This window comes from Chlamydotis macqueenii, chromosome 6 (genome assembly GCF_036417535.1).
Source record: "Chlamydotis macqueenii isolate bChlMac1 chromosome 6, bChlMac1.mat, whole genome shotgun sequence".
Lineage (NCBI taxonomy): Eukaryota > Metazoa > Chordata > Aves > Otidiformes > Otididae > Chlamydotis > Chlamydotis macqueenii.
Genome location: NC_141561.1, coordinates 29,009,261 through 29,036,903, shown reverse-complemented (window position 1 = coordinate 29,036,903; position 27,643 = coordinate 29,009,261).

Here is a 27,643-nt window from a genome sequence, read left to right as displayed (position 1 = left end):
TTAGTGCCTTGTTTCTTCTGCGCAGCTTGCACAAAGCTCATTGCGGCTTTCGCGGTTCGAGTTGTGCATCGCCGGAGCTCTGCGAGGAAGAGCCGCGAAAGCTCCGAGTGCGGCCAGCTCGCGTGTAGCCGCGATGATGCGCTGTTCGCCGGTTGGAGGGCGACTGCCTTCTGCGCGGCTGCTTCCAAGTTGACGGTAACTGCCAGCGTGCTAGCTGTGTAGGACAGCGAAGAGGCTGACGCGTGTGTGTCCGTAGAGCTGCTAGAAAGCGTACGTGAAGAGCAGGAAGGGCTTTCAGAGCAGCCGGTTCTCGTCTTGGACAGTCGCCACACATCCGCACTTTTAGTGCCTCAGAACCCCGGACAGCTTGCAAAACACGGCTGTAACTGTCCCAGCGCAAGCTGTTCAGGAAAGCACAGAAATGCGATGTTCGCGTGCTTTTAGCGCTGCTCGCAAGAAGCCTCCGGAGCAGGCACTTCTCGTGCAGCAACAACCGTGCCTGCTACGATCTTTCCTAGCCTCTTTTCCTCCGGGCAGCCGGCTTGAGCTGATGTGAAGTGTTGGTGGGCAAATCATCCAGAGAAGAGTCGCAATGCTTCTGGGCTGTTAGCAAGAGCTTTCCTTGCTGACCCTTTTCACGTGGGAGAGTAGCTGGACATTTGCCGGTTTAGTGCCTTGTTTCTTCTGCGCAGCTTGCACAAAGCTCATTGCGGCTTTCGCGGTTCGAGTTGTGCATCGCCGGAGCTCTGCGGGAAAGAGCGAGAGAAGAGCCGCGAAAGCTCCGAGTGCGGCCAGCTCGCGTGTAGCCGCGATGATGCGCTGTTCGCCGGTTGGAGGGTGACTGCCTTCTGCGCGGCTGCTTCCAAGTTGACGGTAACTGCCAGCGTGCTAGCTGTGTAGGACAGCGAAGAGGCTGACGCGTGTGTGTCCGTAGAGCTGCTAGAAAGTGTACGTGAAGAGCAGGAAGGGCTTTCAGAGCAGCCGGTTCTCGTCTTGGACAGTCGCCACACATCCGCACTTTTAGTGCCTCAGAACCCCGGACAGCTTGCAAAACACGGCTGTAACTGTCCCAGCGCAAGCTGTTCAGGAAAGCACAGAAACGCGATGTTCGCGTGCTTTTAGCGCTGCTCGCAAGAAGCCTCCGGAGCAGGCACTTCTCGTGCGGCAACAACCGTGCCTGCTACGATCTTTCCTAGCCTCTTTTCCTCCGGGCAGCCGGCTTGAGCTGATGTGAAGTGTTGGTGGGCAAATCATCCAGAGAAGAGTCGCAATGCTTCTGGGCTGTTAGCAAGAGCTTTCCTTGCTGACCCTTTTCACGTTGGAGATTAGCTGGACATTTGCCGGTTTAGTGCCTTGTTTCTTCTGCGCAGCTTGCACAAAGCTCATTGCGGCTTTCGCTGTTCGAGTTGTGCATCGCCGGAGCTCTGCGGGAAAGAGCGAGAGAAGAGCCGCCAAAGCTCCGAGTGCGGCCAGCTCGCGTGTAGCCGCGATGATGCGCTGTTCGCCGGTTGCAGGGTGACTGCCTTCTGCGCGGCTGCTTCCAAGTTGACGGTAACTGCCAGCGTGCTAACTGTGTAGGACAGCGAAGAGGCTGACGCGTGTGTGTCCGTAGAGCTGCTAGAAAGCGTACGTGAAGAGCAGGAAGGGCTTTCAGAGCAGCCGGTTCTCGTCTTGGACAGTCGCCACACATCCGCACTTTTAGTGCCTCAAAACCCCGGACAGCTTGCAAAACACGGCTGTAACTGTCCCAGCGCAAGCTGTTCAGGAAAGCACAGAAACGCGATGTTCGCGTGCTTTTAGCGCTGCTCGCAAGAAGCCTCCGGAGCAGGCACTTCTCGTGCGGCAACAACCGTGCCTGCTACGATCTTTCCTAGCCTCTTTTCCTCCGGGCAGCCGGCTTGAGCTGATGTGAAGTGTTGGTGGGCAAATCATCCAGAGAAGAGTCGCAATGCTTCTGGGCTGTTAGCAAGAGCTTTCCTTGCTGACCCTTTTCACGTGGGAGAGTAGCTGGACATTTGCCTGTTTAGTGCCTTGTTTCTTCTGCGCAGCTTGCACAAAGCTCATTGCGGCTTTCGCGGTTCGAGTTGTGCATCGCCGTAGCTCTGCGAGGAAGAGCCGCGAAAGCTCCGAGTGCGGCCAGCTCGCGTGTAGCCGCGATGATGCGCTGTTCGCCGGTTGGAGGGCGACTGCCTTCTGCGCGGCTGCTTCCAAGTTGACGGTAACTGCCAGCGTGCTAGCTGTGTAGGACAGTGAAGAGGCTGACGCGTGTGTGTCCGTAGAGCTGCTAGAAAGCGTACGTGAAGAGCAGGAAGGGCTTTCAGAGCAGCCGGTTCTCGTCTTGGACAGTCGCCACACATCCGCACTTTTAGTGCCTCAGAACCCCGGACAGCTTGCAAAACACGGCTGTAACTGTCCTAGCGCAAGCTGTTCAGGAAAGCACAGAAACGCGATGTTCGCGTGCTTTTAGCGCTGCTCGCAAGAAGCCTCCGGAGCAGGCACTTCTCGTGCAGCAACAACCGTGCCTGCTACGATCTTTCCTAGCCTCTTTTCCTCCGGGCAGCCGGCTTGAGCTGATGTGAAGTGTTGCTGGGCAAATCATCCAGAGAAGAGTCGCAATGCTTCTGGGCTGTTAGCAAGAGCTTTCCTTGCTGACCCTTTTCACGTTGGAGATTAGCTGGACATTTACCGGTTTAGTGCCTTGTTTCTTCTGCTCAGCTTGCACAAAGCTCATTGCGGCTTTCGCGGTTCGAGTTGTGCATCGCCGGAGCTCTGCGGGAAAGAGCGAGAGAAGAGCCGCGAAAGCTCCGAGTGCGGCCAGCTCGCGTGTAGCCGCGATGATGCGCTGTTCGCCGGTTGGAGGGTGACTGCCTTCTGCGCGGCTGCTTCCAAGTTGACGGTAACTGCCAGCGTGCTAGCTGTGTAGGACAGCGAAGAGGCTGACGCGTGTGTGTCCGTAGAGCTGCTAGAAAGCGTACGTGAAGAGCAGGAAGGGCTTTCAGAGCAGCCGGTTCTCGTCTTGGACAGTCGCCACACATCCGCACTTTTAGTGCCTCAGAACCCCGGACAGCTTGCAAAACACGGCTGTAACTGTCCCAGCGCAAGCTGTTCAGGAAAGCACAGAAACGCGATGTTCGCGTGCTTTTAGCGCTGCTCGCAAGAAGCCTCCGGAGCAGGCACTTCTCGTGCGGCAACAACCGTGCCTGCTACGATCTTTCCTAGCCTCTTTTCCTCCGGGCAGCCGGCTTGAGCTGATGTGAAGTGTTGGTGGGCAAATCATCCAGAGAAGAGTTGCAATGCTTCTGGGCTGTTAGCAAGAGCGAGTGAAGAGCAGCAAGAGCTTTCCTTGCTGACCCTTTTCACGTGGGAGAGTAGCTGGACATTTGCCGGTTTAGTGCCTTGTTTCTTCTGCGCAGCTTGCACAAAGCTCATTGCGGCTTTCGCGGTTCGAGTTGTGCATCGCCGGAGCTCTGCGGGAAAGAGCCGCGAAAGCTCCGAGTGCGGCCAGCTCGCGTGTAGCCGCGATGATGCGCTGTTCGCCGGTTGGAGGGCGACTGCCTTCTGCGCGGCTGCTTCCAAGTTGACGGTAAGTGCCAGCGTGCTAGCTGTGTAGGACAGTGAAGAGGCTGACGCGTGTGTGTCCGTAGAGCTGCTAGAAAGCGTACGTGAAGAGCAGGAAGGGCTTTCAGAGCAGCCGGTTCTCGTCTTGGACAGTCGCCACACATCCGCACTTTTAGTGCCTCAGAACCCCGGACAGCTTGCAAAACACGGCTGTAACTGTCCCAGCGCAAGCTGTTCAGGAAAGCACAGAAACGCGATGTTCGCGTGCTTTTAGCGCTGCTCGCAAGAAGCCTCCGGAGCAGGCACTTCTCGTGCAGCAACAACCGTGCCTGCTACGATCTTTCCTAGCCTCTTTTCCTCCGGGCAGCCGGCTTGAGCTGATGTGAAGTGTTGGTGGGCAAATCATCCAGAGAAGAGTCGCAATGCTTCTGGGCTGTTAGCAAGAGCTTTCCTTGCTGACCCTTTTCACGTTGGAGATTAGCTGGACATTTGCCGGTTTAGTGCCTTGTTTCTTCTGCGCAGCTTGCACAAAGCTCATTGCGGCTTTCGCGGTTCGAGTTGTGCATCGCCGGAGCTCTGCGGGAAAGAGCGAGAGAAGAGCCGCGAAAGCTCCGAGTGCGGCCAGCTCGCGTGTAGCCGCGATGATGCGCTGTTCGCCGGTTGGAGGGTGACTGCCTTCTGCGCGGCTGCTTCCAAGTTGACGGTAACTGCCAGCGTGCTAGCTGTGTAGGACAGCGAAGAGGCTGACGCGTGTGTGTCCGTAGAGCTGCTAGAAAGCGTACGTGAAGAGCAGGAAGGGCTTTCAGAGCAGCCGGTTCTCGTCTTGGACAGTCGCCACACATCCGCACTTTTAGTGCCTCAGAACCCCGGACAGCTTGCAAAACACGGCTGTAACTGTCCCAGCGCAAGCTGTTCAGGAAAGCACAGAAACGCGATGTTCGCGTGCTTTTAGCGCTGCTCGCAAGAAGCCTCCGGAGCAGGCACTTCTCGTGCAGCAACAACCGTGCCTGCTACGATCTTTCCTAGCCTCTTTTCCTCCGGGCAGCCGGCTTGAGCTGATGTGAAGTGTTGGTGGGCAAATCATCCAGAGAAGAGTCGCAATGCTTCTGGGCTGTTAGCAAGAGCTTTCCTTGCTGACCCTTTTCACGTGGGAGAGTAGCTGGACATTTGCCGGTTTAGTGCCTTGTTTCTTCTGCGCAGCTTGCACAAAGCTCATTGCGGCTTTCGCGGTTCGAGTTGTGCATCGCCGGAGCTCTGCGAGAAAGAGCGAAGAAGAGCCGCGAAAGCTCCGAGTGCGGCCAGCTCGCGTGTAGCCGCGATGATGCGCTGTTCGCCGTTTGGAGGGCGACTGCCTTCTGCGCGGCTGCTTCCAAGTTGACGGTAACTGCCAGCGTGCTAGCTGTGTAGGACAGTGAAGAGGCTGACGCGTGTGTGTCCGTAGAGCTGCTAGAAAGCGTACGTGAAGAGCAGGAAGGGCTTTCAGAGCAGCCGGTTCTCGTCTTGGACAGTCGCCACACATCCGCACTTTTAGTGCCTCAGAACCCCGGACAGCTTGCAAAACACGGCTGTAACTGTCCCAGCGCAAGCTGTTCAGGAAAGCACAGAAACGCGATGTTCGCGTGCTTTTAGCGCTGCTCGCAAGAAGCCTCCGGAGCAGGCACTTCTCGTGCGGCAACAACCGTGCCTGCTACGATCTTTCCTAGCCTCTTTTCCTCCGGGCAGCCGGCTTGAGCTGATGTGAAGTGTTGGTGGGCAAATCATCCAGAGAAGAGTCGCAATGCTTCTGGGCTGTTAGCAAGAGCTTTCCTTGCTGACCCTTTTCACGTGGGAGAGTAGCTGGACATTTGCCTGTTTAGTGCCTTGTTTCTTCTGCGCAGCTTGCACAAAGCTCATTGCGGCTTTCGCGGTTCGAGTTGTGCATCGCCGTAGCTCTGCGAGGAAGAGCCGCGAAAGCTCCGAGTGCGGCCAGCTCGCGTGTAGCCGCGATGATGCGCTGTTCGCCGGTTGGAGGGCGACTGCCTTCTGCGCGGCTGCTTCCAAGTTGACGGTAAGTGCCAGCGTGCTAGCTGTGTAGGACAGTGAAGAGGCTGACGCGTGTGTGTCCGTAGAGCTGCTAGAAAGCGTACGTGAAGAGCAGGAAGGGCTTTCAGAGCAGCCGGTTCTCGTCTTGGACAGTCGCCACACATCCGCACTTTTAGTGCCTCAGAACCCCGGACAGCTTGCAAAACACGGCTGTAACTGTCCCAGCGCAAGCTGTTCAGGAAAGCACAGAAACGCGATGTTCGCGTGCTTTTAGCGCTGCTCGCAAGAAGCCTCCGGAGCAGGCACTTCTCGTGCAGCAACAACCGTGCCTGCTACGATCTTTCCTAGCCTCTTTTCCTCCGGGCAGCCGGCTTGAGCTGATGTGAAGTGTTGGTGGGCAAATCATCCAGAGAAGAGTCGCAATGCTTCTGGGCTGTTAGCAAGAGCTTTCCTTGCTGACCCTTTTCACGTGGGAGATTAGCTGGACATTTGCCGGTTTAGTGCCTTGTTTCTTCTGCGCAGCTTGCACAAAGCTCATTGCGGCTTTCGCGGTTCGAGTTGTGCATCGCCGGAGCTCTGCGAGAAAGAGCGAGAGAAGAGCCGCGAAAGCTCCGAGTGCGGCCAGCTCGCATGTAGCCGCGATGATGCGCTGTTCGCCGTTTGGAGGGCGACTGCCTTCTGCGCGGCTGCTTCCAAGTTGACGGTAAGTGCCAGCGTGCTAGCTGTGTAGGACAGTGAAGAGGCTGACGCGTGTGTGTCCGTAGAGCTGCTAGAAAGCGTACGTGAAGAGCAGGAAGGGCTTTCAGAGCAGCCGGTTCTCGTCTTGGACAGTCGCCACACATCCGCACTTTTAGTGCCTCAGAACCCCGGACAGCTTGCAAAACACGGCTGTAACTGTCCCAGCGCAAGCTGTTCAGGAAAGCACAGAAACGCGATGTTCGCGTGCTTTTAGCGCTGCTCGCAAGAAGCCTCCGGAGCAGGCACTTCTCGTGCGGCAACAACCGTGCCTGCTACGATCTTTCCTAGCCTCTTTTCCTCCGGGCAGCCGGCTTGAGCTGATGTGAAGTGTTGGTGGGCAAATCATCCAGAGAAGAGTCGCAATGCTTCTGGGCTGTTAGCAAGAGCTTTCCTTGCTGACCCTTTTCACGTGGGAGAGTAGCTGGACATTTGCCTGTTTAGTGCCTTGTTTCTTCTGCGCAGCTTGCACAAAGCTCATTGCGGCTTTCGCGGTTCGAGTTGTGCATCGCCGGAGCTCTGCGGGAAAGAGCGAGAGAAGAGCCGCCAAAGCTCCGAGTGCGGCCAGCTCGCGTGTAGCCGCGATGATGCGCTGTTCGCCGGTTGGAGGGCGACTGCCTTCTGCGCGGCTGCTTCCAAGTTGACGGTAACTGCCAGCGTGCTAGCTGTGTAGGACAGCGAAGAGGCTGACGCGTGTGTGTCCGTAGAGCTGCTAGAAAGCGTACGTGAAGAGCAGGAAGGGCTTTCAGAGCAGCCGGTTCTCGTCTTGGACAGTCGCCACACATCCGCACTTTTAGTGCCTCAGAACCCCGGACAGCTTGCAAAACACGGCTGTAACTGTCCCAGCGCAAGCTGTTCAGGAAAGCACAGAAACGCGATGTTCGCGTGCTTTTAGCGCTGCTCGCAAGAAGCCTCCGGAGCAGGCACTTCTCGTGCGGCAACAACCGTGCCTGCTACGATCTTTCCTAGCCTCTTTTCCTCCGGGCAGCCGGCTTGAGCTGATGTGGAGTGTTGGTGGGCAAATCATCCAGAGAAGAGTCGCAATGCTTCTGGGCTGTTAGCAAGAGCGAGTGAAGAGCAGCAAGAGCTTTCCTTGCTGACCCTTTTCACGTGGGAGAGTAGCTGGACATTTGCCGGTTTAGTGCCTTGTTTCTTCTGCGCAGCTTGCACAAAGCTCATTGCGGCTTTCGCGGTTCGAGTTGTGCATCGCCGGAGCTCTGCGAAGAAGAGCCGCGAAAGCTCCGAGTGCGGCCAGCTCGCGTGTAGCCGCGATGATGCGCTGTTCGCCGGTTGGAGGGCGACTGCCTTCTGCGCGGCTGCTTCCAAGTTGACGGTAACTGCCAGCGTGCTAGCTGTGTAGGACAGTGAAGAGGCTGACGCGTGTGTGTCCGTAGAGCTGCTAGAAAGCGTACGTGAAGAGCAGGAAGGGCTTTCAGAGCAGCCGGTTCTCGTCTTGGACAGTCGCCACACATCCGCACTTTTAGTGCCTCAGAACCCCGGACAGCTTGCAAAACACGGCTGTAACTGTCCCAGCGCAAGCTGTTCAGGAAAGCACAGAAACGCGATGTTCGCGTGCTTTTAGCGCTGCTCGCAAGAAGCCTCCGGAGCAGGCACTTCTCGTGCAGCAACAACCGTGCCTGCTACGATCTTTCCTAGCCTCTTTTCCTCCGGGCAGCCGGCTTGAGCTGATGTGAAGTGTTGGTGGGCAAATCATCCAGAGAAGAGTCGCAATGCTTCTGGGCTGTTAGCAAGAGCTTTCCTTGCTGACCCTTTTCACGTTGGAGATTAGCTGGACATTTGCCGGTTTACTGCCTTGTTTCTTCTGCGCAGCTTGCACAAAGCTCATTGCGGCTTTCGCGGTTCGAGTTGTGCATCGCCGGAGCTCTGCGGGAAAGAGCGAGAGAAGAGCCGCGAAAGCTCCGAGTGCGGCCAGCTCGCGTGTAGCCGCGATGATGCGCTGTTCGCCGGTTGGAGGGTGACTGCCTTCTGCGCGGCTGCTTCCAAGTTGACGGTAACTGCCAGCGAGCTAGCTGTGTAGGACAGCGAAGAGGCTGACGCGTGTGTGTCCGTAGAGCTGCTAGAAAGCGTACGTGAAGAGCAGGAAGGGCTTTCAGAGCAGCCGGTTCTCGTCTTGGACAGTCGCCACACATCCGCACTTTTAGTGCCTCAGAACCCCGGACAGCTTGCAAAACACGGCTGTAACTGTCCCAGCGCAAGCTGTTCAGGAAAGCACAGAAATGCGATGTTCGCGTGCTTTTAGCGCTGCTCGCAAGAAGCCTCCGGAGCAGGCACTTCTCGTGCAGCAACAACCGTGCCTGCTACGATCTTTCCTAGCCTCTTTTCCTCCAGGCAGCCGGCTTGAGCTGATGTGAAGTGTTGGTGGGCAAATCATCCAGAGAAGAGTCGCAATGCTTCTGGGCTGTTAGCAAGAGCGAGTGAAGAGCAGCAAGAGCTTTCCTTGCTGACCCTTTTCACGTGGGAGAGTAGCTGGACATTTGCCGGTTTAGTGCCTTGTTTCTTCTGCGCAGCTTGCACAAAGCTCATTGCGGCTTTCGCGGTTCGAGTTGTGCATCGCCGGAGCTCTGCGGGAAAGAGCGAGAGAAGAGCCGCGAAAGCTCCGAGTGCGGCCAGCTCGCGTGTAGCCGCGATGATGCGCTGTTCGCCGGTTGCAGGGTGACTGCATTCTGCGCGGCTGCTTCCAAGTTGACGGTAACTGCCAGCGTGCTAGCTGTGTAGGACAGCGAAGAGGCTGATGCGTGTGTGTCCGTAGAGCTGCTAGAAAGCGTACGTGAAGAGCAGGAAGGGCTTTCAGAGCAGCCGGTTCTCGTCTTGGACAGTCGCCACACATCCGCACTTTTAGTGCCTCAGAACCCCGGACAGCTTGCAAAACACGGCTGTAACTGTCCCAGCGCAAGCTGTTCAGGAAAGCACAGAAACGTGATGTTCGCGTGCTTTTAGCGCTGCTCGCAAGAAGCCTCCGGAGCAGGCACTTCTCGTGCAGCAACAACCGTGCCTGCTACGATCTTTCCTAGCCTCTTTTCCTCCGGGCAGCCGGCTTGAGCTGATGTGAAGTGTTGGTGGGCAAATCATCCAGAGAAGAGTTGCAATGCTTCTGGGCTGTTAGCAAGAGCTTTCCTTGCTGACCGTTTTAACGTTGGAGATTAGCTGGACATTTGCCGGTTTAGTGCCTTGTTTCTTCTGCGCAGCTTGCACAAAGCTCATTGCGGCTTTCGCGGTTCGAGTTGTGCATCGCCGGAGCTCTGCGGGAAAGAGCGAGAGAAGAGCCGCCAAAGCTCCGAGTGCGGCCAGCTCGCGTGTAGCCGCGATGATGCGCTGTTCGCCGGTTGGAGGGTGACTGCCTTCTGCGCGGCTGCTTCCAAGTTGACGGTAACTGCCAGCGAGCTAGCTGTGTAGGACAGCGAAGAGGCTGACGCGTGTGTGTCCGTAGAGCTGCTAGAAAGCGTACGTGAAGAGCAGGAAGGGCTTTCAGAGCAGCCGGTTCTCGTCTTGGACAGTCGCCACACATCCGCACTTTTAGTGCCTCAGAACCCCGGACAGCTTGCAAAACACGGCTGTAACTGTCCCAGCGCAAGCTGTTCAGGAAAGCACAGAAACGCGATGTTCGCGTGCTTTTAGCGCTGCTCGCAAGAAGCCTCCGGAGCAGGCACTTCTCGTGCAGCAACAAGCGTGCCTGCTACGATCTTTCCTAGCCTCTTTTCCTCCGGGCAGCCGGCTTGAGCTGATGTGAAGTGTTGGTGGGCAAATCATCCAGAGAAGAGTCGCAATGCTTCTGGGCTGTTAGCAAGAGCGAGTGAAGAGCAGCAAGAGCTTTCCTTGCTGACCCTTTTCAAGTGGGAGAGTAGCTGGACATTTGCCGGTTTAGTGCCTTGTTTCTTCTGCGCAGCTTGCACAAAGCTCATTGCGGCTTTCGCGGTTCGAGTTGTGCATCGCCGGAGCTCTGCGAGGAAGAGCCGCGAAAGCTCCGAGTGCGGCCAGCTCGCGTGTAGCCGCGATGATGCGCTGTTCGCCGGTTGGAGGGCGACTGCCTTCTGCGCGGCTGCTTCCAAGTTGACGGTAACTGCCAGCGTGCTAGCTGTGTAGGACAGCGAAGAGGCTGACGCGTGTGTGTCCGTAGAGCTGCTAGAAAGCGTACGTGAAGAGCAGGAAGGGCTTTCAGAGCAGCCGGTTCTCGTCTTGGACAGTCGCCACACATCCGCACTTTTAGTGCCTCAGAACCCCGGACAGCTTGCAAAACACGGCTGTAACTGTCCCAGCGCAAGCTGTTCAGGAAAGCACAGAAATGCGATGTTCGCGTGCTTTTAGCGCTGCTCGCAAGAAGCCTCCGGAGCAGGCACTTCTCGTGCAGCAACAACCGTGCCTGCTACGATCTTTCCTAGCCTCTTTTCCTCCGGGCAGCCGGCTTGAGCTGATGTGAAGTGTTGGTGGGCAAATCATCCAGAGAAGAGTCGCAATGCTTCTGGGCTGTTAGCAAGAGCTTTCCTTGCTGACCCTTTTCACGTGGGAGATTAGCTGGACATTTGCCGGTTTAGTGCCTTGTTTCTTCTGCGCAGCTTGCACAAAGCTCATTGCGGCTTTCGCGGTTCGAGTTGTGCATCGCCGGAGCTCTGCGGGAAAGAGCGAGAGAAGAGCCGTGAAAGCTCCGAGTGCGGCCAGCTCGCGTGTAGCCGCGATGATGCGCTGTTCGCCGGTTGCAGGGTGACTGCCTTCTGCGCGGCTGCTTCCAAGTTGACGGTAACTGCCAGCGTGCTAGCTGTGTAGGACAGTGAAGAGGCTGACGCGTGTGTGTCCGTAGAGCTGCTAGAAAGCGTACGTGAAGAGCAGGAAGGGCTTTCAGAGCAGCCGGTTCTCGTCTTGGACAGTCGCCACACATCCGCACTTTTAGTGCCTCAGAACCCCGGACAGCTTGCAAAACACGGCTGTAACTGTCCCAGCGCAAGCTGTTCAGGAAAGCACAGAAACGTGATGTTCGCGTGCTTTTAGCGCTGCTCGCAAGAAGCCTCCGGAGCAGGCACTTCTCGTGCAGCAACAACCGTGCCTGCTACGATCTTTCCTAGCCTCTTTTCCTCCGGGCAGCCGGCTTGAGCTGATGTGAAGTGTTGGTGGGCAAATCATCCAGAGAAGAGTCGCAATGCTTCTGGGCTGTTAGCAAGAGCTTTCCTTGCTGACCCTTTTCACGTGGGAGATTAGCTGGACATTTGCCGGTTTAGTGCCTTGTTTCTTCTGCGCAGCTTGCACAAAGCTCATTGCGGCTTTCGCGGTTCGAGTTGTGCATCGCCGGAGCTCTGCGGGAAAGAGCGAGAGAAGAGCCGTGAAAGCTCCGAGTGCGGCCAGCTCGCGTGTAGCCGCGATGATGCGCTGTTCGCCGGTTGCAGGGTGACTGCCTTCTGCGCGGCTGCTTCCAAGTTGACGGTAACTGCCAGCGTGCTAGCTGTGTAGGACAGTGAAGAGGCTGACGCGTGTGTGTCCGTAGAGCTGCTAGAAAGCGTACGTGAAGAGCAGGAAGGGCTTTCAGAGCAGCCGGTTCTCGTCTTGGACAGTCGCCACACATCCGCACTTTTAGTGCCTCAGAACCCCGGACAGCTTGCAAAACACGGCTGTAACTGTCCCAGCGCAAGCTGTTCAGGAAAGCACAGAAACGTGATGTTCGCGTGCTTTTAGCGCTGCTCGCAAGAAGCCTCCGGAGCAGGCACTTCTCGTGCAGCAACAACCGTGCCTGCTACGATCTTTCCTAGCCTCTTTTCCTCCGGGCAGCCGGCTTGAGCTGATGTGAAGTGTTGGTGGGCAAATCATCCAGAGAAGAGTCGCAATGCTTCTGGGCTGTTAGCAAGAGCTTTCCTTGCTGACCGTTTTAACGTTGGAGATTAGCTGGACATTTGCCGGTTTAGTGCCTTGTTTCTTCTGCGCAGCTTGCACAAAGCTCATTGCGGCTTTCGCGGTTCGAGTTGTGCATCGCCGGAGCTCTGCGGGAAAGAGCGAGAGAAGAGCCGCCAAAGCTCCGAGTGCGGCCAGCTCGCGTGTAGCCGCGATGATGCGCTGTTCGCCGGTTGCAGGGTGACTGCCTTCTGCGCGGCTGCTTCCAAGTTGACGGTAACTGCCAGCGAGCTAGCTGTGTAGGACAGCGAAGAGGCTGACGCGTGTGTGTCCGTAGAGCTGCTAGAAAGCGTACGTGAAGAGCAGGAAGGGCTTTCAGAGCAGCCGGTTCTCGTCTTGGACAGTCGCCACACATCCGCACTTTTAGTGCCTCAGAACCCCGGACAGCTTGCAAAACACGGCTGTAACTGTCCCAGCGCAAGCTGTTCAGGAAAGCACAGAAACGCGATGTTCGCGTGCTTTTAGCGCTGCTCGCAAGAAGCCTCCGGAGCAGGCACTTCTCGTGCAGCAACAACCGTGCCTGCTACGATCTTTCCTAGCCTCTTTTCCTCCGGGCAGCCGGCTTGAGCTGATGTGAAGTGTTGGTGGGCAAATCATCCAGAGAAGAGTCGCAATGCTTCTGGGCTGTTAGCAAGAGCTTTCCTTGCTGAACCTTTTCACGTGGGAGAGTAGCTGGACATTTGCCGGTTTAGTGCCTTGTTTCTTCTGCGCAGCTTGCACAAAGCTCATTGCGGCTTTCGCGGTTCGAGTTGTGCATCGCCGGAGCTCTGCGAGAAAGAGCGAGAGAAGAGCCGCGAAAGCTCCGAGTGCGGCCAGCTCGCGTGTAGCCGCGATGATGCGCTGTTCGCCGGTTGGAGGGCGACTGCCTTCTGCGCGGCTGCTTCCAAGTTGACGGTAAGTGCCAGCGTGCTAGCTGTGTAGGACAGTGAAGAGGCTGACGCGTGTGTGTCCGTAGAGCTGCTAGAAAGCGTACGTGAAGAGCAGGAAGGGCTTTCAGAGCAGCCGGTTCTCGTCTTGGACAGTCGCCACACATCCGCACTTTTAGTGCCTCAGAACCCCGGACAGCTTGCAAAACACGGCTGTAACTGTCCCAGCGCAAGCTGTTCAGGAAAGCACAGAAACGCGATGTTCGCGTGCTTTTAGCGCTGCTCGCAAGAAGCCTCCGGAGCAGGCACTTCTCGTGCAGCAACAACCGTGCCTGCTACGATCTTTCCTAGCCTCTTTTCCTCCGGGCAGCCGGCTTGAGCTGATGTGAAGTGTTGGTGGGCAAATCATCCAGAGAAGAGTCGCAATGCTTCTGGGCTGTTAGCAAGAGCTTTCCTTGCTGACCCTTTTCACGTTGGAGATTAGCTGGACATTTGCCGGTTTAGTGCCTTGTTTCTTCTGCGCAGCTTGCACAAAGCTCATTGCGGCTTTCGCGGTTCGAGTTGTGCATCGCCGGAGCTCTGCGGGAAAGAGCGAGAGAAGAGCCGCGAAAGCTCCGAGTGCGGCCAGCTCGCGTGTAGCCGCGATGATGCGCTGTTCGCCGGTTGGAGGGTGACTGCCTTCTGCGCGGCTGCTTCCAAGTTGACGGTAACTGCCAGCGTGCTAGCTGTGTAGGACAGCGAAGAGGCTGACGCGTGTGTGTCCGTAGAGCTGCTAGAAAGCGTACGTGAAGAGCAGGAAGGGCTTTCAGAGCAGCCGGTTCTCGTCTTGGACAGTCGCCACACATCCGCACTTTTAGTGCCTCAGAACCCCGGACAGCTTGCAAAACACGGCTGTAACTGTCCCAGCGCAAGCTGTTCAGGAAAGCACAGAAACGCGATGTTCGCGTGCTTTTAGCGCTGCTCGCAAGAAGCCTCCGGAGCAGGCACTTCTCGTGCAGCAACAACCGTGCCTGCTACGATCTTTCCTAGCCTCTTTTCCTCCGGGCAGCCGGCTTGAGCTGATGTGAAGTGTTGGTGGGCAAATCATCCAGAGAAGAGTCGCAATGCTTCTGGGCTGTTAGCAAGAGCTTTCCTTGCTGACCCTTTTCACGTGGGAGAGTAGCTGGACATTTGCCGGTTTAGTGCCTTGTTTCTTCTGCGCAGCTTGCACAAAGCTCATTGCGGCTTTCGCGGTTCGAGTTGTGCATCGCCGGAGCTCTGCGAGAAAGAGCGAAGAAGAGCCGCGAAAGCTCCGAGTGCGGCCAGCTCGCGTGTAGCCGCGATGATGCGCTGTTCGCCGTTTGGAGGGCGACTGCCTTCTGCGCGGCTGCTTCCAAGTTGACGGTAACTGCCAGCGTGCTAGCTGTGTAGGACAGTGAAGAGGCTGACGCGTGTGTGTCCGTAGAGCTGCTAGAAAGCGTACGTGAAGAGCAGGAAGGGCTTTCAGAGCAGCCGGTTCTCGTCTTGGACAGTCGCCACACATCCGCACTTTTAGTGCCTCAGAACCCCGGACAGCTTGCAAAACACGGCTGTAACTGTCCCAGCGCAAGCTGTTCAGGAAAGCACAGAAACGCGATGTTCGCGTGCTTTTAGCGCTGCTCGCAAGAAGCCTCCGGAGCAGGCACTTCTCGTGCGGCAACAACCGTGCCTGCTACGATCTTTCCTAGCCTCTTTTCCTCCGGGCAGCCGGCTTGAGCTGATGTGAAGTGTTGGTGGGCAAATCATCCAGAGAAGAGTCGCAATGCTTCTGGGCTGTTAGCAAGAGCTTTCCTTGCTGACCCTTTTCACGTGGGAGAGTAGCTGGACATTTGCCTGTTTAGTGCCTTGTTTCTTCTGCGCAGCTTGCACAAAGCTCATTGCGGCTTTCGCGGTTCGAGTTGTGCATCGCCGTAGCTCTGCGAGGAAGAGCCGCGAAAGCTCCGAGTGCGGCCAGCTCGCGTGTAGCCGCGATGATGCGCTGTTCGCCGGTTGGAGGGCGACTGCCTTCTGCGCGGCTGCTTCCAAGTTGACGGTAAGTGCCAGCGTGCTAGCTGTGTAGGACAGTGAAGAGGCTGACGCGTGTGTGTCCGTAGAGCTGCTAGAAAGCGTACGTGAAGAGCAGGAAGGGCTTTCAGAGCAGCCGGTTCTCGTCTTGGACAGTCGCCACACATCCGCACTTTTAGTGCCTCAGAACCCCGGACAGCTTGCAAAACACGGCTGTAACTGTCCCAGCGCAAGCTGTTCAGGAAAGCACAGAAACGCGATGTTCGCGTGCTTTTAGCGCTGCTCGCAAGAAGCCTCCGGAGCAGGCACTTCTCGTGCAGCAACAACCGTGCCTGCTACGATCTTTCCTAGCCTCTTTTCCTCCGGGCAGCCGGCTTGAGCTGATGTGAAGTGTTGGTGGGCAAATCATCCAGAGAAGAGTCGCAATGCTTCTGGGCTGTTAGCAAGAGCTTTCCTTGCTGACCCTTTTCACGTGGGAGATTAGCTGGACATTTGCCGGTTTAGTGCCTTGTTTCTTCTGCGCAGCTTGCACAAAGCTCATTGCGGCTTTCGCGGTTCGAGTTGTGCATCGCCGGAGCTCTGCGAGAAAGAGCGAGAGAAGAGCCGCGAAAGCTCCGAGTGCGGCCAGCTCGCATGTAGCCGCGATGATGCGCTGTTCGCCGTTTGGAGGGCGACTGCCTTCTGCGCGGCTGCTTCCAAGTTGACGGTAAGTGCCAGCGTGCTAGCTGTGTAGGACAGTGAAGAGGCTGACGCGTGTGTGTCCGTAGAGCTGCTAGAAAGCGTACGTGAAGAGCAGGAAGGGCTTTCAGAGCAGCCGGTTCTCGTCTTGGACAGTCGCCACACATCCGCACTTTTAGTGCCTCAGAACCCCGGACAGCTTGCAAAACACGGCTGTAACTGTCCCAGCGCAAGCTGTTCAGGAAAGCACAGAAACGCGATGTTCGCGTGCTTTTAGCGCTGCTCGCAAGAAGCCTCCGGAGCAGGCACTTCTCGTGCGGCAACAACCGTGCCTGCTACGATCTTTCCTAGCCTCTTTTCCTCCGGGCAGCCGGCTTGAGCTGATGTGAAGTGTTGGTGGGCAAATCATCCAGAGAAGAGTCGCAATGCTTCTGGGCTGTTAGCAAGAGCTTTCCTTGCTGACCCTTTTCACGTGGGAGAGTAGCTGGACATTTGCCTGTTTAGTGCCTTGTTTCTTCTGCGCAGCTTGCACAAAGCTCATTGCGGCTTTCGCGGTTCGAGTTGTGCATCGCCGGAGCTCTGCGGGAAAGAGCGAGAGAAGAGCCGCCAAAGCTCCGAGTGCGGCCAGCTCGCGTGTAGCCGCGATGATGCGCTGTTCGCCGGTTGGAGGGCGACTGCCTTCTGCGCGGCTGCTTCCAAGTTGACGGTAACTGCCAGCGTGCTAGCTGTGTAGGACAGCGAAGAGGCTGACGCGTGTGTGTCCGTAGAGCTGCTAGAAAGCGTACGTGAAGAGCAGGAAGGGCTTTCAGAGCAGCCGGTTCTCGTCTTGGACAGTCGCCACACATCCGCACTTTTAGTGCCTCAGAACCCCGGACAGCTTGCAAAACACGGCTGTAACTGTCCCAGCGCAAGCTGTTCAGGAAAGCACAGAAACGCGATGTTCGCGTGCTTTTAGCGCTGCTCGCAAGAAGCCTCCGGAGCAGGCACTTCTCGTGCGGCAACAACCGTGCCTGCTACGATCTTTCCTAGCCTCTTTTCCTCCGGGCAGCCGGCTTGAGCTGATGTGGAGTGTTGGTGGGCAAATCATCCAGAGAAGAGTCGCAATGCTTCTGGGCTGTTAGCAAGAGCGAGTGAAGAGCAGCAAGAGCTTTCCTTGCTGACCCTTTTCACGTGGGAGAGTAGCTGGACATTTGCCGGTTTAGTGCCTTGTTTCTTCTGCGCAGCTTGCACAAAGCTCATTGCGGCTTTCGCGGTTCGAGTTGTGCATCGCCGGAGCTCTGCGAAGAAGAGCCGCGAAAGCTCCGAGTGCGGCCAGCTCGCGTGTAGCCGCGATGATGCGCTGTTCGCCGGTTGGAGGGCGACTGCCTTCTGCGCGGCTGCTTCCAAGTTGACGGTAACTGCCAGCGTGCTAGCTGTGTAGGACAGTGAAGAGGCTGACGCGTGTGTGTCCGTAGAGCTGCTAGAAAGCGTACGTGAAGAGCAGGAAGGGCTTTCAGAGCAGCCGGTTCTCGTCTTGGACAGTCGCCACACATCCGCACTTTTAGTGCCTCAGAACCCCGGACAGCTTGCAAAACACGGCTGTAACTGTCCCAGCGCAAGCTGTTCAGGAAAGCACAGAAACGCGATGTTCGCGTGCTTTTAGCGCTGCTCGCAAGAAGCCTCCGGAGCAGGCACTTCTCGTGCAGCAACAACCGTGCCTGCTACGATCTTTCCTAGCCTCTTTTCCTCCGGGCAGCCGGCTTGAGCTGATGTGAAGTGTTGGTGGGCAAATCATCCAGAGAAGAGTCGCAATGCTTCTGGGCTGTTAGCAAGAGCTTTCCTTGCTGACCCTTTTCACGTTGGAGATTAGCTGGACATTTGCCGGTTTACTGCCTTGTTTCTTCTGCGCAGCTTGCACAAAGCTCATTGCGGCTTTCGCGGTTCGAGTTGTGCATCGCCGGAGCTCTGCGGGAAAGAGCGAGAGAAGAGCCGCGAAAGCTCCGAGTGCGGCCAGCTCGCGTGTAGCCGCGATGATGCGCTGTTCGCCGGTTGGAGGGTGACTGCCTTCTGCGCGGCTGCTTCCAAGTTGACGGTAACTGCCAGCGAGCTAGCTGTGTAGGACAGCGAAGAGGCTGACGCGTGTGTGTCCGTAGAGCTGCTAGAAAGCGTACGTGAAGAGCAGGAAGGGCTTTCAGAGCAGCCGGTTCTCGTCTTGGACAGTCGCCACACATCCGCACTTTTAGTGCCTCAGAACCCCGGACAGCTTGCAAAACACGGCTGTAACTGTCCCAGCGCAAGCTGTTCAGGAAAGCACAGAAATGCGATGTTCGCGTGCTTTTAGCGCTGCTCGCAAGAAGCCTCCGGAGCAGGCACTTCTCGTGCAGCAACAACCGTGCCTGCTACGATCTTTCCTAGCCTCTTTTCCTCCAGGCAGCCGGCTTGAGCTGATGTGAAGTGTTGGTGGGCAAATCATCCAGAGAAGAGTCGCAATGCTTCTGGGCTGTTAGCAAGAGCGAGTGAAGAGCAGCAAGAGCTTTCCTTGCTGACCCTTTTCACGTGGGAGAGTAGCTGGACATTTGCCGGTTTAGTGCCTTGTTTCTTCTGCGCAGCTTGCACAAAGCTCATTGCGGCTTTCGCGGTTCGAGTTGTGCATCGCCGGAGCTCTGCGAGGAAGAGCCGCGAAAGCTCCGAGTGCGGCCAGCTCGCGTGTAGCCGCGATGATGCGCTGTTCGCCGGTTGGAGGGCGACTGCCTTCTGCGCGGCTGCTTCCAAGTTGACGGTAACTGCCAGCGTGCTAGCTGTGTAGGACAGTGAAGAGGCTGACGCGTGTGTGTCCGTAGAGCTGCTAGAAAGCGTACGTGAAGAGCAGGAAGGGCTTTCAGAGCAGCCGGTTCTCGTCTTGGACAGTCGCCACACATCCGCACTTTTAGTGCCTCAGAACCCCGGACAGCTTGCAAAACACGGCTGTAACTGTCCCAGCGCAAGCTGTTCAGGAAAGCACAGAAATGCGATGTTCGCGTGCTTTTAGCGCTGCTCGCAAGAAGCCTCCGGAGCAGGCACTTCTCGTGCAGCAACAACCGTGCCTGCTACGATCTTTCCTAGCCTCTTTTCCTCCGGGCAGCCGGCTTGAGCTGATGTGAAGTGTTGGTGGGCAAATCATCCAGAGAAGAGTCGCAATGCTTCTGGGCTGTTAGCAAGAGCTTTCCTTGCTGACCCTTTTCACGTGGGAGAGTAGCTGGACATTTGCCGGTTTAGTGCCTTGTTTCTTCTGCGCAGCTTGCACAAAGCTCATTGCGGCTTTCGCGGTTCGAGTTGTGCATCGCCGGAGCTCTGCGGGAAAGAGCGAGAGAAGAGCCGCGAAAGCTCCGAGTGCGGCCAGCTCGCGTGTAGCCGCGATGATGCGCTGTTCGCCGGTTGGAGGGTGACTGCCTTCTGCGCGGCTGCTTCCAAGTTGACGGTAACTGCCAGCGTGCTAGCTGTGTAGGACAGCGAAGAGGCTGACGCGTGTGTGTCCGTAGAGCTGCTAGAAAGTGTACGTGAAGAGCAGGAAGGGCTTTCAGAGCAGCCGGTTCTCGTCTTGGACAGTCGCCACACATCCGCACTTTTAGTGCCTCAGAACCCCGGACAGCTTGCAAAACACGGCTGTAACTGTCCCAGCGCAAGCTGTTCAGGAAAGCACAGAAACGCGATGTTCGCGTGCTTTTAGCGCTGCTCGCAAGAAGCCTCCGGAGCAGGCACTTCTCGTGCAGCAACAACCGTGCCTGCTACGATCTTTCCTAGCCTCTTTTCCTCCGGGCAGCCGGCTTGAGCTGATGTGAAGTGTTGGTGGGCAAATCATCCAGAGAAGAGTCGCAATGCTTCTGGGCTGTTAGCAAGAGCGAGTGAAGAGCAGCAAGAGCTTTCCTTGCTGACCCTTTTCACGTGGGAGAGTAGCTGGACATTTGCCGGTTTAGTGCCTTGTTTCTTCTGCGCAGCTTGCACAAAGCTCATTGCGGCTTTCGCGGTTCGAGTTGTGCATCGCCGGAGCTCTGCGGGAAAGAGCGAGAGAAGAGCCGCGAAAGCTCCGAGTGCGGCCAGCTCGCGTGTAGCCGCGATGATGCGCTGTTCGCCGGTTGCAGGGTGACTGCATTCTGCGCGGCTGCTTCCAAGTTGACGGTAACTGCCAGCGTGCTAGCTGTGTAGGACAGCGAAGAGGCTGATGCGTGTGTGTCCGTAGAGCTGCTAGAAAGCGTACGTGAAGAGCAGGAAGGGCTTTCAGAGCAGCCGGTTCTCGTCTTGGACAGTCGCCACACATCCGCACTTTTAGTGCCTCAGAACCCCGGACAGCTTGCAAAACACGGCTGTAACTGTCCCAGCGCAAGCTGTTCAGGAAAGCACAGAAACGTGATGTTCGCGTGCTTTTAGCGCTGCTCGCAAGAAGCCTCCGGAGCAGGCACTTCTCGTGCAGCAACAACCGTGCCTGCTACGATCTTTCCTAGCCTCTTTTCCTCCGGGCAGCCGGCTTGAGCTGATGTGAAGTGTTGGTGGGCAAATCATCCAGAGAAGAGTTGCAATGCTTCTGGGCTGTTAGCAAGAGCTTTCCTTGCTGACCGTTTTAACGTTGGAGATTAGCTGGACATTTGCCGGTTTAGTGCCTTGTTTCTTCTGCGCAGCTTGCACAAAGCTCATTGCGGCTTTCGCGGTTCGAGTTGTGCATCGCCGGAGCTCTGCGGGAAAGAGCGAGAGAAGAGCCGCCAAAGCTCCGAGTGCGGCCAGCTCGCGTGTAGCCGCGATGATGCGCTGTTCGCCGGTTGGAGGGTGACTGCCTTCTGCGCGGCTGCTTCCAAGTTGACGGTAACTGCCAGCGAGCTAGCTGTGTAGGACAGCGAAGAGGCTGACGCGTGTGTGTCCGTAGAGCTGCTAGAAAGCGTACGTGAAGAGCAGGAAGGGCTTTCAGAGCAGCCGGTTCTCGTCTTGGACAGTCGCCACACATCCGCACTTTTAGTGCCTCAGAACCCCGGACAGCTTGCAAAACACGGCTGTAACTGTCCCAGCGCAAGCTGTTCAGGAAAGCACAGAAACGCGATGTTCGCGTGCTTTTAGCGCTGCTCGCAAGAAGCCTCCGGAGCAGGCACTTCTCGTGCAGCAACAAGCGTGCCTGCTACGATCTTTCCTAGCCTCTTTTCCTCCGGGCAGCCGGCTTGAGCTGATGTGAAGTGTTGGTGGGCAAATCATCCAGAGAAGAGTCGCAATGCTTCTGGGCTGTTAGCAAGAGCGAGTGAAGAGCAGCAAGAGCTTTCCTTGCTGACCCTTTTCAAGTGGGAGAGTAGCTGGACATTTGCCGGTTTAGTGCCTTGTTTCTTCTGCGCAGCTTGCACAAAGCTCATTGCGGCTTTCGCGGTTCGAGTTGTGCATCGCCGGAGCTCTGCGAGGAAGAGCCGCGAAAGCTCCGAGTGCGGCCAGCTCGCGTGTAGCCGCGATGATGCGCTGTTCGCCGGTTGGAGGGCGACTGCCTTCTGCGCGGCTGCTTCCAAGTTGACGGTAACTGCCAGCGTGCTAGCTGTGTAGGACAGCGAAGAGGCTGACGCGTGTGTGTCCGTAGAGCTGCTAGAAAGCGTACGTGAAGAGCAGGAAGGGCTTTCAGAGCAGCCGGTTCTCGTCTTGGACAGTCGCCACACATCCGCACTTTTAGTGCCTCAGAACCCCGGACAGCTTGCAAAACACGGCTGTAACTGTCCCAGCGCAAGCTGTTCAGGAAAGCACAGAAATGCGATGTTCGCGTGCTTTTAGCGCTGCTCGCAAGAAGCCTCCGGAGCAGGCACTTCTCGTGCAGCAACAACCGTGCCTGCTACGATCTTTCCTAGCCTCTTTTCCTCCGGGCAGCCGGCTTGAGCTGATGTGAAGTGTTGGTGGGCAAATCATCCAGAGAAGAGTCGCAATGCTTCTGGGCTGTTAGCAAGAGCTTTCCTTGCTGACCCTTTTCACGTGGGAGATTAGCTGGACATTTGCCGGTTTAGTGCCTTGTTTCTTCTGCGCAGCTTGCACAAAGCTCATTGCGGCTTTCGCGGTTCGAGTTGTGCATCGCCGGAGCTCTGCGGGAAAGAGCGAGAGAAGAGCCGTGAAAGCTCCGAGTGCGGCCAGCTCGCGTGTAGCCGCGATGATGCGCTGTTCGCCGGTTGCAGGGTGACTGCCTTCTGCGCGGCTGCTTCCAAGTTGACGGTAACTGCCAGCGTGCTAGCTGTGTAGGACAGTGAAGAGGCTGACGCGTGTGTGTCCGTAGAGCTGCTAGAAAGCGTACGTGAAGAGCAGGAAGGGCTTTCAGAGCAGCCGGTTCTCGTCTTGGACAGTCGCCACACATCCGCACTTTTAGTGCCTCAGAACCCCGGACAGCTTGCAAAACACGGCTGTAACTGTCCCAGCGCAAGCTGTTCAGGAAAGCACAGAAACGTGATGTTCGCGTGCTTTTAGCGCTGCTCGCAAGAAGCCTCCGGAGCAGGCACTTCTCGTGCAGCAACAACCGTGCCTGCTACGATCTTTCCTAGCCTCTTTTCCTCCGGGCAGCCGGCTTGAGCTGATGTGAAGTGTTGGTGGGCAAATCATCCAGAGAAGAGTCGCAATGCTTCTGGGCTGTTAGCAAGAGCTTTCCTTGCTGACCCTTTTCACGTGGGAGATTAGCTGGACATTTGCCGGTTTAGTGCCTTGTTTCTTCTGCGCAGCTTGCACAAAGCTCATTGCGGCTTTCGCGGTTCGAGTTGTGCATCGCCGGAGCTCTGCGGGAAAGAGCGAGAGAAGAGCCGTGAAAGCTCCGAGTGCGGCCAGCTCGCGTGTAGCCGCGATGATGCGCTGTTCGCCGGTTGCAGGGTGACTGCCTTCTGCGCGGCTGCTTCCAAGTTGACGGTAACTGCCAGCGTGCTAGCTGTGTAGGACAGTGAAGAGGCTGACGCGTGTGTGTCCGTAGAGCTGCTAGAAAGCGTACGTGAAGAGCAGGAAGGGCTTTCAGAGCAGCCGGTTCTCGTCTTGGACAGTCGCCACACATCCGCACTTTTAGTGCCTCAGAACCCCGGACAGCTTGCAAAACACGGCTGTAACTGTCCCAGCGCAAGCTGTTCAGGAAAGCACAGAAACGTGATGTTCGCGTGCTTTTAGCGCTGCTCGCAAGAAGCCTCCGGAGCAGGCACTTCTCGTGCAGCAACAACCGTGCCTGCTACGATCTTTCCTAGCCTCTTTTCCTCCGGGCAGCCGGCTTGAGCTGATGTGAAGTGTTGGTGGGCAAATCATCCAGAGAAGAGTCGCAATGCTTCTGGGCTGTTAGCAAGAGCTTTCCTTGCTGACCGTTTTAACGTTGGAGATTAGCTGGACATTTGCCGGTTTAGTGCCTTGTTTCTTCTGCGCAGCTTGCACAAAGCTCATTGCGGCTTTCGCGGTTCGAGTTGTGCATCGCCGGAGCTCTGCGGGAAAGAGCGAGAGAAGAGCCGCCAAAGCTCCGAGTGCGGCCAGCTCGCGTGTAGCCGCGATGATGCGCTGTTCGCCGGTTGCAGGGTGACTGCCTTCTGCGCGGCTGCTTCCAAGTTGACGGTAACTGCCAGCGAGCTAGCTGTGTAGGACAGCGAAGAGGCTGACGCGTGTGTGTCCGTAGAGCTGCTAGAAAGCGTACGTGAAGAGCAGGAAGGGCTTTCAGAGCAGCCGGTTCTCGTCTTGGACAGTCGCCACACATCCGCACTTTTAGTGCCTCAGAACCCCGGACAGCTTGCAAAACACGGCTGTAACTGTCCCAGCGCAAGCTGTTCAGGAAAGCACAGAAACGCGATGTTCGCGTGCTTTTAGCGCTGCTCGCAAGAAGCCTCCGGAGCAGGCACTTCTCGTGCAGCAACAACCGTGCCTGCTACGATCTTTCCTAGCCTCTTTTCCTCCGGGCAGCCGGCTTGAGCTGATGTGAAGTGTTGGTGGGCAAATCATCCAGAGAAGAGTCGCAATGCTTCTGGGCTGTTAGCAAGAGCTTTCCTTGCTGAACCTTTTCACGTGGGAGAGTAGCTGGACATTTGCCGGTTTAGTGCCTTGTTTCTTCTGCGCAGCTTGCACAAAGCTCATTGCGGCTTTCGCGGTTCGAGTTGTGCATCGCCGGAGCTCTGCGAGAAAGAGCGAGAGAAGAGCCGCGAAAGCTCCGAGTGCGGCCAGCTCGCGTGTAGCCGCGATGATGCGCTGTTCGCCGGTTGGAGGGCGACTGCCTTCTGCGCGGCTGCTTCCAAGTTGACGGTAAGTGCCAGCGTGCTAGCTGTGTAGGACAGTGAAGAGGCTGACGCGTGTGTGTCCGTAGAGCTGCTAGAAAGCGTACGTGAAGAGCAGGAAGGGCTTTCAGAGCAGCCGGTTCTCGTCTTGGACAGTCGCCACACATCCGCACTTTTAGTGCCTCAGAACCCCGGACAGCTTGCAAAACACGGCTGTAACTGTCCCAGCGCAAGCTGTTCAGGAAAGCACAGAAACGCGATGTTCGCGTGCTTTTAGCGCTGCTCGCAAGAAGCCTCCGGAGCAGGCACTTCTCGTGCAGCAACAACCGTGCCTGCTACGATCTTTCCTAGCCTCTTTTCCTCCGGGCAGCCGGCTTGAGCTGATGTGAAGTGTTGGTGGGCAAATCATCCAGAGAAGAGTCGCAATGCTTCTGGGCTGTTAGCAAGAGCTTTCCTTGCTGACCCTTTTCACGTGGGAGAGTAGCTGGACATTTGCCGGTTTAGTGCCTTGTTTCTTCTGCGCAGCTTGCACAAAGCTCATTGCGGCTTTCGCGGTTCGAGTTGTGCATCGCCGGAGCTCTGCGAGGAAGAGCCGCGAAAGCTCCGAGTGCGGCCAGCTCGCGTGTAGCCGCGATGATGCGCTGTTCGCCGGTTGGAGGGCGACTGCCTTCTGCGCGGCTGCTTCCAAGTTGACGGTAACTGCCAGCGTGCTAGCTGTGTAGGACAGCGAAGAGGCTGACGCGTGTGTGTCCGTAGAGCTGCTAGAAAGCGTACGTGAAGAGCAGGAAGGGCTTTCAGAGCAGCCGGTTCTCGTCTTGGACAGTCGCCACACATCCGCACTTTTAGTGCCTCAGAACCCCGGACAGCTTGCAAAACACGGCTGTAACTGTCCCAGCGCAAGCTGTTCAGGAAAGCACAGAAACGCGATGTTCGCGTGCTTTTAGCGCTGCTCGCAAGAAGCCTCCGGAGCAGGCACTTCTCGTGCAGCAACAACCGTGCCTGCTACGATCTTTCCTAGCCTCTTTTCCTCCGGGCAGCCGGCTTGAGCTGATGTGAAGTGTTGGTGGGCAAATCATCCAGAGAAGAGTCGCAATGCTTCTGGGCTGTTAGCAAGAGCTTTCCTTGCTGACCCTTTTCACGTTGGAGATTAGCTGGACATTTGCCGGTTTACTGCCTTGTTTCTTCTGCGCAGCTTGCACAAAGCTCATTGCGGCTTTCGCGGTTCGAGTTGTAGATCGCCGGAGCTCTGCGGGAAAGAGCGAGAGAAGAGCCGCGAAAGCTCCGAGTGCGGCCAGCTCGCGTGTAGCCGCGATGATGCGCTGTTCGCCGGTTGCAGGGTGACTGCCTTCTGCGCGGCTGCTTCCAAGTTGACGGTAACTGCCAGCGAGCTAGCTGTGTAGGACAGCGAAGAGGCTGACGCGTGTGTGTCCGTAGAGCTGCTAGAAAGCGTACGTGAAGAGCAGGAAGGGCTTTCAGAGCAGCCGGTTCTCGTCTTGGACAGTCGCCACACATCCGCACTTTTAGTGCCTCAGAACCCCGGACAGCTTGCAAAACACGGCTGTAACTGTCCCAGCGCAAGCTGTTCAGGAAAGCACAGAAATGCGATGTTCGCGTGCTTTTAGCGCTGCTCGCAAGAAGCCTCCGGAGCAGGCACTTCTCGTGCAGCAACAACCGTGCCTGCTACGATCTTTCCTAGCCTCTTTTCCTCCGGGCAGCCGGCTTGAGCTGATGTGAAGTGTTGGTGGGCAAATCATCCAGAGAAGAGTTGCAATGCTTCTGGGCTGTTAGCAAGAGCTTTCCTTGCTGACCGTTTTAACGTTGGAGATTAGCTGGACATTTGCCGGTTTAGTGCCTTGTTTCTTCTGCGCAGCTTGCACAAAGCTCATTGCGGCTTTCGCGGTTCGAGTTGTGCATCGCCGGAGCTCTGCGGGAAAGAGCGAGAGAAGAGCCGCCAAAGCTCCGAGTGCGGCCAGCTCGCGTGTAGCCGCGATGATGCGCTGTTCGCCGGTTGGAGGGTGACTGCCTTCTGCGCGGCTGCTTCCAAGTTGACGGTAACTGCCAGCGAGCTAGCTGTGTAGGACAGCGAAGAGGCTGACGCGTGTGTGTCCGTAGAGCTGCTAGAAAGCGTACGTGAAGAGCAGGAAGGGCTTTCAGAGCAGCCGGTTCTCGTCTTGGACAGTCGCCACACATCCGCACTTTTAGTGCCTCAGAACCCCGGACAGCTTGCAAAACACGGCTGTAACTGTCCCAGCGCAAGCTGTTCAGGAAAGCACAGAAACGCGATGTTCGCGTGCTTTTAGCGCTGCTCGCAAGAAGCCTCCGGAGCAGGCACTTCTTGTGCAGCAACAACCGTGCCTGCTACGATCTTTCCTAGCCTCTTTTCCTCCGGGCAGCCGGCTTGAGCTGATGTGGAGTGTTGGTGGGCAAATCATCCAGAGAAGAGTCGCAATGCTTCTGGGCTGTTAGCAAGAGCGAGTGAAGAGCAGCAAGAGCTTTCCTTGCTGACCCTTTTCACGTGGGAGAGTAGCTGGACATTTGCCTGTTTAGTGCCTTGTTTCTTCTGCGCAGCTTGCACAAAGCTCATTGCGGCTTTCGCGGTTCGAGTTGTGCATCGCCGGAGCTCTGCGAGGAAGAGCCTCGAAAGCTCCGAGTGCGGCCAGCTCGCGTGTAGCCGCGATGATGCGCTGTTCGCCGGTTGGAGGGCGACTGCCTTCTGCGCGGCTGCTTCCAAGTTGACGGTAACTGCCAGCGTGCTAGCTGTGTAGGACAGTGAAGAGGCTGACGCGTGTGTGTCCGTAGAGCTGCTAGAAAGCGTACGTGAAGAGCAGGAAGGGCTTTCAGAGCAGCCGGTTCTCGTCTTGGACACTCGCCACACATCCGCACTTTTAGTGCCTCAGAACCCCGGACAGCTTGCAAAACACGGCTGTAACTGTCCCAGCGCAAGCTGTTCAGGAAAGCACAGAAACGCGATGTTCGCGTGCTTTTAGCGCTGCTCGCAAGAAGCCTCCGGAGCAGGCACTTCTCGTGCAGCAACAACCGTGCCTGCTACGATCTTTCCTAGCCTCTTTTCCTCCGGGCAGCCGGCTTGAGCTGATGTGAAGTGTTGGTGGGCAAATCATCCAGAGAAGAGTCGCAATGCTTCTGGGCTGTTAGCAAGAGCGAGTGAAGAGCAGCAAGAGCTTTCCTTGCTGACCCTTTTCACGTGGGAGAGTAGCTGGACATTTGCCGGTTTAGTGCCTTGTTTCTTCTGCGCAGCTTGCACAAAGCTCATTGCGGCTTTCGCGGTTCGAGTTGTGCATCGCCGGAGCTCTGCGGGAAAGAGCGAGAGAAGAGCCGCGAAAGCTCCGAGTGCGGCCAGCTCGCGTGTAGCCGCGATGATGCGCTGTTCGCCGGTTGCAGGGTGACTGCCTTCTGCGCGGCTGCTTCCAAGTTGACGGTAACTGCCAGCGTGCTAGCTGTGTAGGACAGCGAAGAGGCTGACGCGTGTGTGTCCGTAGAGCTGCTAGAAAGCGTACGTGAAGAGCAGGAAGGGCTTTCAGAGCAGCCGGTTCTCGTCTTGGACAGTCGCCACACATCCGCACTTTTAGTGCCTCAGAACCCCGGACAGCTTGCAAAACACGGCTGTAACTGTCCCAGCGCAAGCTGTTCAGGAAAGCACAGAAACGTGATGTTCGCGTGCTTTTAGCG